General features: G+C 46.9%; 1 long non-coding RNA gene across 1 annotated transcript; it reads left to right on the plus strand.

Annotated features, from left to right (window-relative positions):
- The first annotated feature begins 1,188 nt into the window (after window positions 1-1,188).
- Window positions 1,189-2,311, plus strand: LOC119805858. Its single transcript, XR_005284013.1, has 2 exons — window positions 1,189-1,949; window positions 2,027-2,311. It is a non-coding gene; the product is annotated as an uncharacterized LOC119805858 (long non-coding RNA).
- Window positions 2,312-12,913: the final 10,602 nt, after the last annotated feature.

Genomic DNA, 12,913 nt, shown 5'->3' on the forward strand with positions numbered 1-12,913 from the left:
ATCTACTCACTCATAAGTGCATATTAGCTGTAAAGTAAAGGATAACCAAGCAATAGTCCACAACCCCATAGAAACTAGGTAAGAAGGAGGATTCAAAGAGCAATGCATGGATTTCCCCGGGAGGGGAAGTAGTTGAAATCTCCTGGGTAAACTGGGGGTAGGGACAGGGAAGGGGTGGTAGGAGGGCTAGGAGTGAGGTGATGGGAACATGAGGGATCAAACTGGTCTGGTATGGGCTGGGGTGGAGGGGAAGTATAATGAAAGAGATACCTTGGTGGGGGTCATTTTGGGGCTTGGGAGAAACCCTCGGTGCCAGGGAAACTACCAGGAATCCACAAGGATGACCCCAGAAGACTCCTAGCAATAGTGGAGAGGGTGCCCGAACTGGCCTTCTCCTATAATTAGACTACCCTAATTGTCACCAGAGAGCCTTCATCCAATAACTGATGGAAGCAGATGTAGAGATTTACAGCCAATCAATGGGCCAAGTTCCTGGAGTCCAATTGAAGAGAGAGAGGAGGGATTGTATGAGCCATCGGAGTCCACATCATGATGGTATATCCACAGAGACAGTTGACCTGTGCTCCTGGGAGCTCACAGACTCTGAATTGACAGCTAGGGAATTTGCAAGGGGACCGGCCTAGGTCCTGCATGTGGGGTAACTGGATCTGTTTGTGGTGTTTCTAGCAATAGAATCAGGATCTGTCCCTGGAGCATGAGCTGGATTTTGGGAACCTATTCCCTATTCTGGGATGCCTCATGCAACCTTCATGCAGTGTGAGGAGCTTGGTCCTGTTTCAACTTGATACCCATGCTTTGTTGACTCCCATGAGAGGTCTACCTCAATCTGAATGGAAGGGGAGTAGATGAGAGGGGTAGACTGGAGGTTGTGGGGAGGGAACAGGAGGAAAGGAGGGAGAGGAAACTGTGGTTGGTATGTAAAATAAATGAAAAAAAAATAATAAAAAAGAAGGCAGCCTGGACTACAGAGCAAGTTCAAGGACATCCAGGGCTACACAGAGAAACTCTGTATTTAAAAACAAAAACAGGGCTGGAGAGATGACTCAGCACTTAAGAGCACTGACTGTTCTTCCAGAGATTCTGAGTTCAATTCCCAGCAACCACATGGGTGGCTTACAACCATCTATAATGAGATCTGGCACCCTCTTCTGACTTGCAGGCACACACACAGACAGAACACTATATACATAATAACTAAATAAATTAGTAAACCTAAAAAAAGAAAGAAAAACTAAAAACAAAAAAATCAAGAAGAAAAGAAAATATCCTAATTTAAGACTTGGTTCTGTTAATATGAAAACTTCACCGAAACCATTTTCCTGACGGCGCATAATATTTGGGGTATTCTAAATCTGTGCTCCCAGACACAGCCACTCATATTCAGCTCCAAAATAAACCATCTCATTCGTTTTGAGGTAGGAGCTGTTTTTTTCTGGTTATCAGTTTGATTTTTATTTTACTTAGTCTTGCTGTGTAGCCCAGGCCGGCTTTGAACTCTCAGTCCCCTGCCTCCACTCTTGAGTACTGGGATTACAGATGTGCATAGCCATGCTTGACTTGTACCTACAGGGTGTCATTTTCATTCATCATGGCTGTCCTGTGTGTTTTCTAAGGACCAGCTTCCCCGATGTCTGTCTCTCTGTGTGCCCAGGAGGGAATGCCCATCATGCCTCCCTGCAGACTTGGATACTCCTAGGACAGACATACATGCTCCATTCCTCTCAGTTGGAGGTCCTGTCTGTCCCAGCAGGGTCCCGATATAAAGGTCCTTCGGGCCTTCTGCAAGTGCTCCTCTTCCTGTCCTTAGACCAAAGCGGCACTCCTCTTCCAGTCCTGGAGGTGTCTGTGACCACGGCTCCTTGAAGTGTCTACGTTTTCACCCAAGGAGAGCTACTCACATTTTCCCCAATTTAAACTTCTCACCACAGGTAATTTTCATCTTGACTCTTTTAGATGCCTGGACGGCAACGTCTCGTCTTTGCACTCACATCACTGTCTATTTCAGAGCGGCGTGACGCCGTGTCCTTTTCGGGAGAGCTGCAGAAGACGCCAAGAGAGAAGCGTGTTGCGGGTGACCTTCTGAGATCCCCAAGGGGAACACACACAGAGAACATGTCCTCACCTACCCAGGCAGGCCCTCCCGACAACGGGGAGGACACAAGGTGTGTGGTCACCATGCCACACCCCAGGGACTCTGCAGCCACCTTTAAGGTGTCCCCCCAAGTGACAGAGGGCATCTGTATTTTCATTATTGCTGTGACAAAATATCTCACAGAAGCAACTTAAGGAAGGAAGGGTGTGGTTTGACTCGGTTTGGGGGATATGGTCCATCATGGTGAGGAAGACATGGCAGCAGGAGTGTGAGACAGCGGGTCTCATGGCATCCACAGTCAGGAAGCAGAGAGGTGGGTGCTGGTGCTCGTTTACTTTCTCCTTTTTATTCAGTCTGCGTCCTGAGCCCATGAGATGGTGCTGCCCACAATAAGGGTTGATCTTCCCATTTTAATTAATCCAATCTGGAAACTCCCAAATAGAGACGCCTAGAGGTTTGTTTCCATGGTGATTCTAAATCAATTCTTGACAATCAAGATTAACCCCATTTACAGTTGTGGAAACTGGAAAGCCTTAAGCGCTACCTGGACATAGGCTTTTACTAGGGCATCCTTGACGCTGGTGTGGAGTCAGGCTAGATGTCCACAGGCCGCTGCATATGAACGGTAACCCTGAGGCTGGGGGCTTGGGACAGTGCCACAGTACCACCATGTCCTAGTAGGAGGGGGCAATAGACTAGGATATGTGTGGCAGAGGCGGGCAGTAGGGATGGGGATCTTCTGTCTCCTTCTCCATTAGGCTCTGGGACCAGCTGCTCCCAGAGACTCCCTCTCACTTTGGGCTTGGCATTTACAAAGTAATTCTGACTAAAAGCAGCCAGACTGTGAGTTCTCAGCCTTGAACCTGGTCCGAAATAGAAAGATTGACAGCTCCCTGCTCCATGCACTGTTCTGGGAGCTGAAAAGACACAATGAACTCCCAGGAATTTTTTTTCCTCCTTTGTTTGGGATGATACTCTCTCTCCGCCGGGAAATCTGCAGAATAGCCTATCCTCACAGGTTGGTGGAGAAGGCGAGTTCTACCTAGCACTGCAATGGTGTCTCCTTTAGTCAATACTAGGCAGTGAAGCCTGCAGTGACGCCGTAATACATGGGGCAGCCACACTGGTCCCAGGGATTCAGTATCTGATGTGAGTATGTATATGCATATACACATGCGCACGTGTGTGTGTGTTTGTGTGTGTATGTGTGTGTGTGCATGTGTGGGTATGCATATTCATGTGCATATGTGTAGCACAATTAATAAAAACCCAGAGGCAGATATTGGGGTTCAACCTGAAGGTTAGGAAAAGCAAAACAGCCAGCCACTGGCTCTTACCTCTACCTCAGCCTGAAAGGGCGATCCTGACACCAGGAATCCTTAGAATGAGACTGTGCCTGAGAGCCGTCTCCTCTCATCTTATATTCCTCTCTAGGACTGGGATTAAAGGTGTGCAGCACTACCACCTGGTTTCTGTGGCAAACTAGTGTGGCTACTGGGATTAAAATTGCGCATCAAAACTGCCTGGTCTGTAAGCCTGGCTAGCGGGGTTGTTTTACTCTCTGATCTTCAGGCAAGCTTTGTTTATTAAAATACAAATGAAATATCACTACACATATGTGTAAGCATGTGTGCACTTGTATGATTGATTACATGCATGTGTACTCTTGAGCATATCTTGTGTGCATGCAACTGTGTAGATGTATTTCTGTGTCTGGTGCTAAGGATCAAACTCAAGGCCTCTCACATGCTCAACAAGAACCCCATCAATAAGCTACACCCTATTACCTATTTATATATCAGTTACAGAGTGGCCAGCCCAGCTCCCTTGTTTGGACCTGATCCCTCAGAGACAGTCAGTGGTTGCAGGCCCAGGACCAGGTGGTGACTGTCCCTATGTAGAACAGCATCACTGGGAAGAAGGGTTGCTGCATTTGGGAGAGGGTGGAGAGTGATCAGCACCCCCTCTCTTCCATCCCCTGACCAATTTCCAGGGGCTACCACCTCCTTCTCACATCCTGTTTAAACCAGAAAAGCTGAATCAGCTGTGGATTCCAGGCAATGGCAAGAGACTGAAAGGAAATGTGTCAAAGGGTTAAATGTGATTGTGATGAATGTGAGAATAGATTATTTTATCTATTTAGCTCAGGTCCTTGTGCCGCTGTAACAAGTGCTCGGACCTGCTGAGCCCCCTTGCCAGCTCCTCGTTACTGTGGCTTTGACAGTACGTTCCAAGACCTGCCAGGCATTGCCTCCTGTCAGTTTGCTTTCATTTTAGAAAATTGTCGGCTATTCTAGGAAGGTGTTTGAACTTGACAGTTAGCTGTGATGGTCCACCCTCCTCTAAAGTTCTGGTTAACATTTGCATTAGGAGAATATTCTAGAATAATTTATGGGGCACCGACTTACTTATAATGCTTATAATATCCTTGTAAGTTGGTTTAAAATGTTATTTTTATTTAAAATGAAATATATATATATATATATATATATCCATTATTTAAAAAATCTGAAGCAGGGAAGATAGATCAGTAGATGGAGTGCTTGCTGCTAAAACATCAGGACTTAAGTTTGGATCCCCAGGACCCACAGAAAAGCCAGGCATGGTGTCCTGCCTCTGCCTCCAGCCCTGGGCACAGGAGACAGGAGCAGTATAGAGACTTGAATACCTGCAGGTTTGTGATGGAGGTGGAGGAAGAGAAGGAGGAGGAGGAGGAGGAGGAGGAGGAGGAGGAGGAAGAGGAGGAGGAGGAAGAGGAGGAGGAAGAGGAGGGAGAGGAGGAGGAGGAAGAAGAAGATAATAGTGTGGAAAACAAAAACTCTGCTCATTGATTCCAAGCCCTTGCCATGCAGAGTGTGACTCATTCATGAACAACAAGGAACCGGTTAGAACTACAGAAAACTGGGCCTTGCTGGATGCCACCTGAAAGGACTGTGTACTTACCAAGACTGGTAGCTGATGTTCTAAGTCCACAGTCAGGTGCTCTGATCTCATCCAGTGCCTTCTCACACTTGACTGTACGTTAAATCCTTTACCGAACACAATTGCCTGGATCCCATTGCCAGAGATTCAGATGCCCCTAGAGATTTATTAAGAGTACAGAGGTGGCTGGGGTCTCATTATTTTTTGTGTATTTATTTGCTTATTTTGAGACAAGGTCCCATGTAGCCCAAGATGGCCTCAAAGTTGCTATGTACCTCAAGGTGCCCTTGAACTCCTGGTCTTCCTGTTTCCACCTCCTGAGGGCTGGCACTGTAGGTTTGTGCTGCTACACAGTGCTGGGGATTGAACTCAAAGTCTCATGGACACCAGGCAAGGTCTTCACCAACTGAGCTTTGTATAAACAGGATTGTTATGGAGTATTTTGATTGGGTTATTTACTGTCCATGTTTCCAAGTCGTTGAGGCATTTCCAGGATGTGGAACTTGTGATGCCCAAATCAGAACTGTCTCTAGTTGTTACATTTGCATATGTAATGGCCTCACAGACTCACACACTTGGTCCCCAGCTGGTGGTGGTATTTTGAGAGATTATGGGACCTTTGTGATATAAAGTTTAGCTGATAGACATGGGCTACTAAGGGTGAGCCTTGGGAGGTGGTACCTGCTTCTGCTTCCACCGAGGCTCTCCATCTGTTTTCTACCACCGCAAGATGAACAAGGATGCTGCAAGTTTCCACTGCCTCCACCTGGGTGCCTTCAGCCTTGAGCCCCGTGGTGAGCGGTTTCCTTTGAACTAGCAGCTGGAAGAAATCTCGTCTTCCTTAAGTCTTCCTGTTGAGCATTTAATCAGGTTGATGGGAAAAAATAGCTAATTAACTAAGCCAGCTGCTCTAGGCTGGGTGCAGCATAATTGAAGTCCGCTGCTCCAAAGGGTAAGGCTGCCGACGTAGAAATGTAACACATTGGTTGGACTGTGCATCCCTTGAAAGCAGGGATGACATTTAAAAATTCCTTTTTTGGCAGACATGGCAGTGGCACATGTCTTTAACTCTAGCACTCGGGAGGCAGAGGCAGGCAGATCTCTGTGTATTTGAGACCAGCCCGGACTACATAGAGAGTTCCAGGCCAGGCAGGGCTACATAGTGAGATCCTATATGGTAATTTGAATGAGACATATACTTCATAATCTTGGGCATTTGAACACTTGGTTTCCAGTTAATGGTGCTGTCTGGGGGAGGCTTAGGAGATGTGGGCTTGATAGAAGAAGTAGATCACTAAAAGTGGGCTTGAGAGTAAGAAAACCTCCACCAGTTTTTGTAGTCAGAGGCTGCTTGTTCCTTCCCGGCCATCCAGACCCAAATAATCAAACAGAAACTACATTAATTACAACACTACTTGGCCTATTAGCTCAGGCTTCTTATTAACTAACTCTTACATCTTGAACTAATCCATTTCTGTTATTTTATATTTTACCACGAGTCTCGTGGTTTACTTACGGTAAGGTTCCAGAGCATATTTCTCCTGTGGCAGCTACATGGCATCTCTCTTACTCTGCCTTCTTTCTCCCAGCATTCAGTGTATTTTTTCTGCCTTGCTCTATTCTGTATTCTGCCCTACCACAGGTCAAAGCAGCTTCTTTATTAACTAATGGTAATAAAACATATCCACAGCATACAAAGGGGAATCCCACATCAAGTTCCAGTTCTTTACTCTCTCTATTTTGTGCCTGCCCACCTACCACGAAGGGTTTGAACACTCAGCTTGCTGCCTGTTGTCATGCCCCCCCACTGCTATCATAGAATCTAACACACTGGAACTTAAGCCCAAATAACTTCTTTCTATAGTTGCTTTCATTGTGACATTTTATCACAGCAGGAGAAAAGTAACCAATATAGCCTGTGTCAAAAAAGTCATTTGGATTCCTCTTCTTTCTTTCTTTTCTTCCTTCCTTCCTTCCTTCCTTCCTTCCTTCCTTCCTTTCTTTCTTTCTTTCTTTCTTTCTTTCTTTCTTTCTTTCTTTCTTTCTTTCTTTCTTTCTTTCTTTCTTTCTGGTGCATATGTGCTATGGTGCCTATGTGGAGGTCAGAGGATAACATGAGGGAGTTGGTTCTCCTTCAACAATATGGGTTCTGAAGATGAGGTTGTCAGGCTTGGTAGCAAGTGCCTTTAACCCCTGAGCTGTCTCTACAGCTTCTTTTTGGATATCTTATAGCTTAGTTGCCTGGTGGTATCTGGTGGACTGGTTCCAGGACTCTTATACACACATCAAAATCCCTTGTATAAAACTATTTACATGCATCTCTTCCTGTGTACTGTAAATCATCTCTAAGCTGCTCATTGTCTTAGTTCCTGTTGCTGTGTCAAGGTGGCCTGGAAATGCAACTTAGGGGAAGAAGAGTTTCTTTAGCTTGCAGCTCCAGGTCCTAGGTCCTAGTCCCCTGTTGTGGGGAAGTCAAGGCAGCAGGAATTTGAAATGGCTGCTCACATCCACAGTGAGAGGCAGGGAGAGAATGAGTCCTAGCATGGCTGCTGCTCAGCTTGTTTTGTTCACTCTTCTACAGCCCAGGACTCCAAACTAGGGGATGGTCCCACCTACAGTGGGCTGGGTCTTCCACGTCAACTAATAACTATGGTAACCCCCACAGACATGACCACAGGCCCACGTGATCTAGAGCAGTGGTCCTCAACCTTCCTAAACCTGCAACCCTTTCATACAGGTCTTCATGTCGTGGTGACCCCCAATCACAAAAGTATTCCATCGCTACTTCATAACTGTGATTTTGCTACTGTTATGAATCATAATGTAAACACGTGATATGCAGGATAGGTGATATGTGACCCCAATCACATATCACTGATCACATATCACATATCACATATCACTGATCTAGACAGTGTTTCACTGAGACCCTCTTTCCTGGTGATTCTAGGTTGTGTCAAGTTGACAACCAACCAGCACACTCATAATAAAGTTACTGTTATGTAAATGATTGTTGCACTGTATTGTTTAGGAATAATGAGGAGAAAAAAAATCTCTGGGCTGGGGAGATAACTCAGTGTGCTCGCTTTGTGAGCACAGGGCCCTGAATCCAATCCTCAGCACCTATATTTCAAAATGTGGCACACACTGGAGAGGGAGAGACGTGGGATCCCATCGAGCCTACTTGGCAAATTCCAGGCCAGTGAAAGACACTGACATAGAATAAAAATAAAAAGTAGACAGTGTCTGAGGATCAACATACATATGTCCTCTGGCCTGCACACATGCGTGCGCGTGCGCACACACACACACACAGTGTTGGGAAGACATAAAGAGAGATTTCTGCAGATTCGGTAGAAGTACAATTTACAAATGCCCACTGTGGCCTGTGGTTTGCAGTATGTACAGGTACAGAGCTCATGAACCTGCAGGGCCGACAGCAGAATGTTTTGCATACAAAGCCTCTAAAATAAATAATGCTTCTCATAAATATGTCATCTCTCTAAATGTTCTGTGGTCGTGACCCAGTTTGTGTTTTCTCTTTTTTTTTATGAGAAAGAGTTTATAAATGTAGCACTCCCTAGTGCAGGCACTGTTTATATACATACATACTTGCCCCTCTTCAGGCGACCTTAGGGCTCTCCTCATAGATGCTTCTGAGGTCGGCTCTGGTCCCAGCATAGACACTCCCATATGGCACAGCTAGCTCCTCGCCCCATCCAGCCCTGGGGTACTTGTCTTATAGGGCACATGCTCTTCAGGGCTGCTTGTGTTTATATAAGATATAAAAAGAAGGGCTGGGTTGTTAGTTGGCTCAGTTGGAAAACTGCTTGTCTAACATGGAAAAAGCCCTGGGCATGAAGTCCTGGCTTCCATCTTCAGCACTCCATAAGCTGGGCATTGTGGCATATGCCTGCAATGTCAGTACCTGAAAGATGGAGGCAGGAGGATCAGAAGTTCAAAGTTATCCTCAGGTACATAAGTGATGCTAGACCAGCCTTGGCTACATGATATCCTGCCTCAAATAAAATAAAATAAAGTTGACTTTATTGTTTAGGACAGTTTTTAGTTTGCATAAAACTTAAATATTTTCATGGACTACCTTGCATTCCCAGTTTCTTCTTTTCTTAATGCCTTGCTTGGTTCATTGACTGCAACCGAGTCATGTTTCCTTCGCAGCTTCCTGCTGGAATGGCTTTCTTCCTTTAAAAATCATTTTAAAATGATTTAATTTATTATTTTTAATTATGTGTATCTATCTCTCTGTGTGTATGGGTTTGTGCATATGAGTGTAAGTGTCCTCAGAGGCCAGAAGGGGGCACCAGATCCCCTGGAGCTGGGGCTGCAGGTGACAGTGAGCTGTCCAAGGTGGGTGTTGAGAACTGAATTCTGATCCTTTGCAAGAGTCATGTCTCTGGTCTGTCTCCCTCCCTCCCTCCCTCCCTCCCTCCCTCCCTCCCTCCCTCCCTCCCTCCCTCCCTCCCTCCCTCTCTCTCTCTCTCTCTCTCTCTCTCTCTCTCTCTCTCTCTCTCTCTCTGTCTCCCTCTCTCTGTCTCCCTCTCTCTCTCTCCCCCCTCTACAATTCTCTTTAGGGCCACTCGCTTTTGTGACTGTGAAATGAGTCTATGAGTACTACATATCTAATTTTAAAATCAATATAACAATAGCAGAGGAACAAAAGTAGCACCATACATAATTAATGTGCATTTGCCGTGATAAATGACCACTCAGAACCGTACTGGAAGCCAGCAGAACTCAGATGTCTGCAACTACTTGTGATTTAGGACAGGAGGATGACAAGACACTAGAATACTTTTTGGCATTGTTTTTCTTCATGTTTAGAGTGTTGAAATAAAATCTCAATAAATATATTCATAAACACAAATGGAATTCCTTGGCCTAAGGCAGTTACACATACAACGGGCACAGATATGCTGAGTGCTGACTCAGACGTGGGAATGCAGCTGCCTTCAGCGGCCAGAGTTCCTGAAATCAGAAGAGTTCTGTCTTAGTGAGGGTTTCTAATGCTGCAATGAAACACGGTGACCCAAAAGCAAACTGGGGAGGAAAGGGTTAATTTTATTTACACTTCCATATTGCTGTTTATCAAAGGAGGTCAGGACAAGAACTCAAACAAGGCAGGAACCTGGAGGCAAAAGCTGATGCAGAGGCCATGGAGGGGTGCTTCTTACTGGCTTATTCCTGCCTGCATTCTTATAGAAGAACCCAGAGTCACCAGCCCAGGGATGGTACCACCCACCACAGGATGGGTTCTCCCCCAGTTGTCACTAATTGAGAAAATCCTAAAGCTGGATCTCATGGAGGCATTTCCTTAGTTGAGGTTCCCTTCTCTCAGATAACTCCAGTTTGTATGTAAGGTTGATATAAGACTAGCCAGTACAAATTCCGTATGCCTAGACTTACATGCTGGTTGTATTTTTAGAAAATTTTGTGTACACTCGAAAGATGTCAACATATTTCATGTTCACATATAAAACACAGTTAAAGTTCTAATGTGATTGGAAGCACGTTTTCATAGAATCAAAGACCCAAGCAGGCTTATGCATCTAGTGTGGCATCAAAGAAGGCATCTGAAGGCATCTGAACTTCTCAAGAATGTCCCCTAGGGGGCGGAGCTGCTGCGAATTGTGCAGTAGCTGAACCGGGAGGGAACGCTTGTGAAGCATTTAGCAAGGTGCCGGCCACGGCCACGCTGTCTCCCTTGAAGAAAGCAGCTAATATAATCTCCCAGAGAATTGGCAGGGGCTTGGTTTGGGGGGAGCTGGAGCATAAAAGGCAGGAGAAGCTTACTCCTTCTTACTCTTGCTTCTGAGCCCTCTTCCTCCCTTTCAAAGTACTGACTTTGCTGTGGTACCGAACACGAGGGAGCTTGATGGGCCCCAGTTTGCTCACTTACACCTTTACATGTGTGATGCTCTGGATACAAAATAAAGCGAGGAACCAGAACAATGATTCTTTCTTTTAGAGAGCCTGCTATACAGCTTGTGTGTGTTTGGAGGCGAGGCCGCGGCCAGTGCAGCGGTGAGGGACGGGAGGCGGGGTTTGGGGAGGGGGCAGCGTTCCAAGACTTCTTGGCAGTTCTCAAGATCATCTGAATCAGAGAGTAAAGGAGAAGTGCTTGTTAAAATACCAAACACACACACACACACACACACACACACACACACACACAGATTGGAGGGGGATATAGTTCCGTGTAAACCCTGTGTAAATCTACCCTTCTCTTGTCCCCAGTACCAGAGAGAGAGAAAAAAAATTGATTTTCAAAAAAGCAGAATAAAGAGGAAATGGAGTCTAAAAACACTCTCGCTAAGGTTTCAGCCAACTCTGTCGCAGTCTGTGACATCGACCTCCAGCTGTGCTCAAGGCCTGCGCTTTTTCAGTTCTTGGTAGCCAGGTGATTCTCTGAGAACCCTCGACAGGACATCCAATGGAAAAACCTGGAACAACCCCTGCCCCACAATCCAGGATGTGAGAGGACTGGGGACTCAGTACATTTGAAGCATTGTTATTGAGGGCAGCATCAAGACCAGAGGGCAGAAATTGTAAGCGTGTGTGTGTGTGTGTGTGTGTGTGTGTGTGTGTGCGCGCGCGCGCGCACGAGCGTGACTTAAAGCCCAGCAAGCATGGCGTGATTCTTTTTCTTTTGGGAAAAAAAAGGGGCTGTTAAAATGACCTAGTTTGAGGCTTTCAGTTTATAGTTGAAATTATTGTTAAAAAAAGATCACTCAGATCTGATCCCAACAAAATATAAACCCCCTTTTTATCTCCGGAACCCTGCAGAGACGTTTAAATTCTAGGCTGACTTCCATGATCACCGGCAGAGCGGAAACTAAAAAGGAAACCGGTTACTCTGGAAAGAAACTAGGGTGGATTCCTTTAAATAAAGGCATTGGCATGTTAGAGCACTCAGATTAAATTTAGAGACTGATACTAACCTATTGATAAAATTTAAACTCCATAGAGCTGGTTCTCTTGTGAGTCTTCCCGGGCCGGCCCTGTGGACCAGGTTGCAGCTTCCTTGGGGAAACCAGCCCCACTGCGCAAAGGGTATGAAGTTGGCAGGGTCAGAGATGTGGAGAACATGGATGAGGACCGGCAGGAAGAGGAACCTTCAAGGGGGATTGATCTTGGATGTTCAGACAGGGAAATGAGACAGATGGATGGGAAAAGGCCCAGGGATAGTCGCATTGGGGGAAACCACTGTTACAGCAATTTCTCCATCTAAGTTGGTGGAGGGAACTAGGGAAGAGAGTTAAAGACGTTCAAATGCAGGAGATACAAGGACTTGGGGACAGGTGAATTCCGATACCGGCCTGGGCAGGAGGGAACCAGGTGCAAACCCTGTAACCTGCATGGATTCGCGAGAGAAAGAGGGACGAGCAGCGACGCTCTCTCTCCTGCCCACGCGCGGCCACAGGCTCAGACGACTGCAGAGCAATTAGGGTGGAAGGGTTCCTCCTGGGCACCAATCCGCGAAGCGAGTGGGGGGCGCGTCCTCCGTCACGCCCTCGCCCCAGTCCTGCGCTAGCCGCAGGACCGGTCCCCACGCCCCCTAACAGTCCCTCGGCTTCCGCGCGCCTGGCCCGTGCGGGGCCCTCCCTCTCCACCGGCCTCGGTGCATCGATCCCGGTGGCCCGGCTCAGCGCCTCGGGGCGGGTCCCTGTCGCCCGCACCTGCCCCCGGGGGCGGAGCACAGCAGCGACAGCGCGGCCCCAGCCTCCTCCACACGCCAAGCTAGCGGCGGACCTGCCGCTCACAGCGGTCGGGGTAAAGCTCTCTGTCTCCGCGCCCTCGGTCCCTTGTCACTTCGGACAAGCGGTCGGTGTCTCCTCGGGGATTTGCAGCCCCGGCGCC

The sequence above is a fragment of the Arvicola amphibius genome, unplaced genomic scaffold (genome assembly GCF_903992535.2).
Source record: "Arvicola amphibius unplaced genomic scaffold, mArvAmp1.2, whole genome shotgun sequence".
In the NCBI taxonomy this organism is placed as follows: Eukaryota; Metazoa; Chordata; class Mammalia; order Rodentia; family Cricetidae; genus Arvicola; species Arvicola amphibius.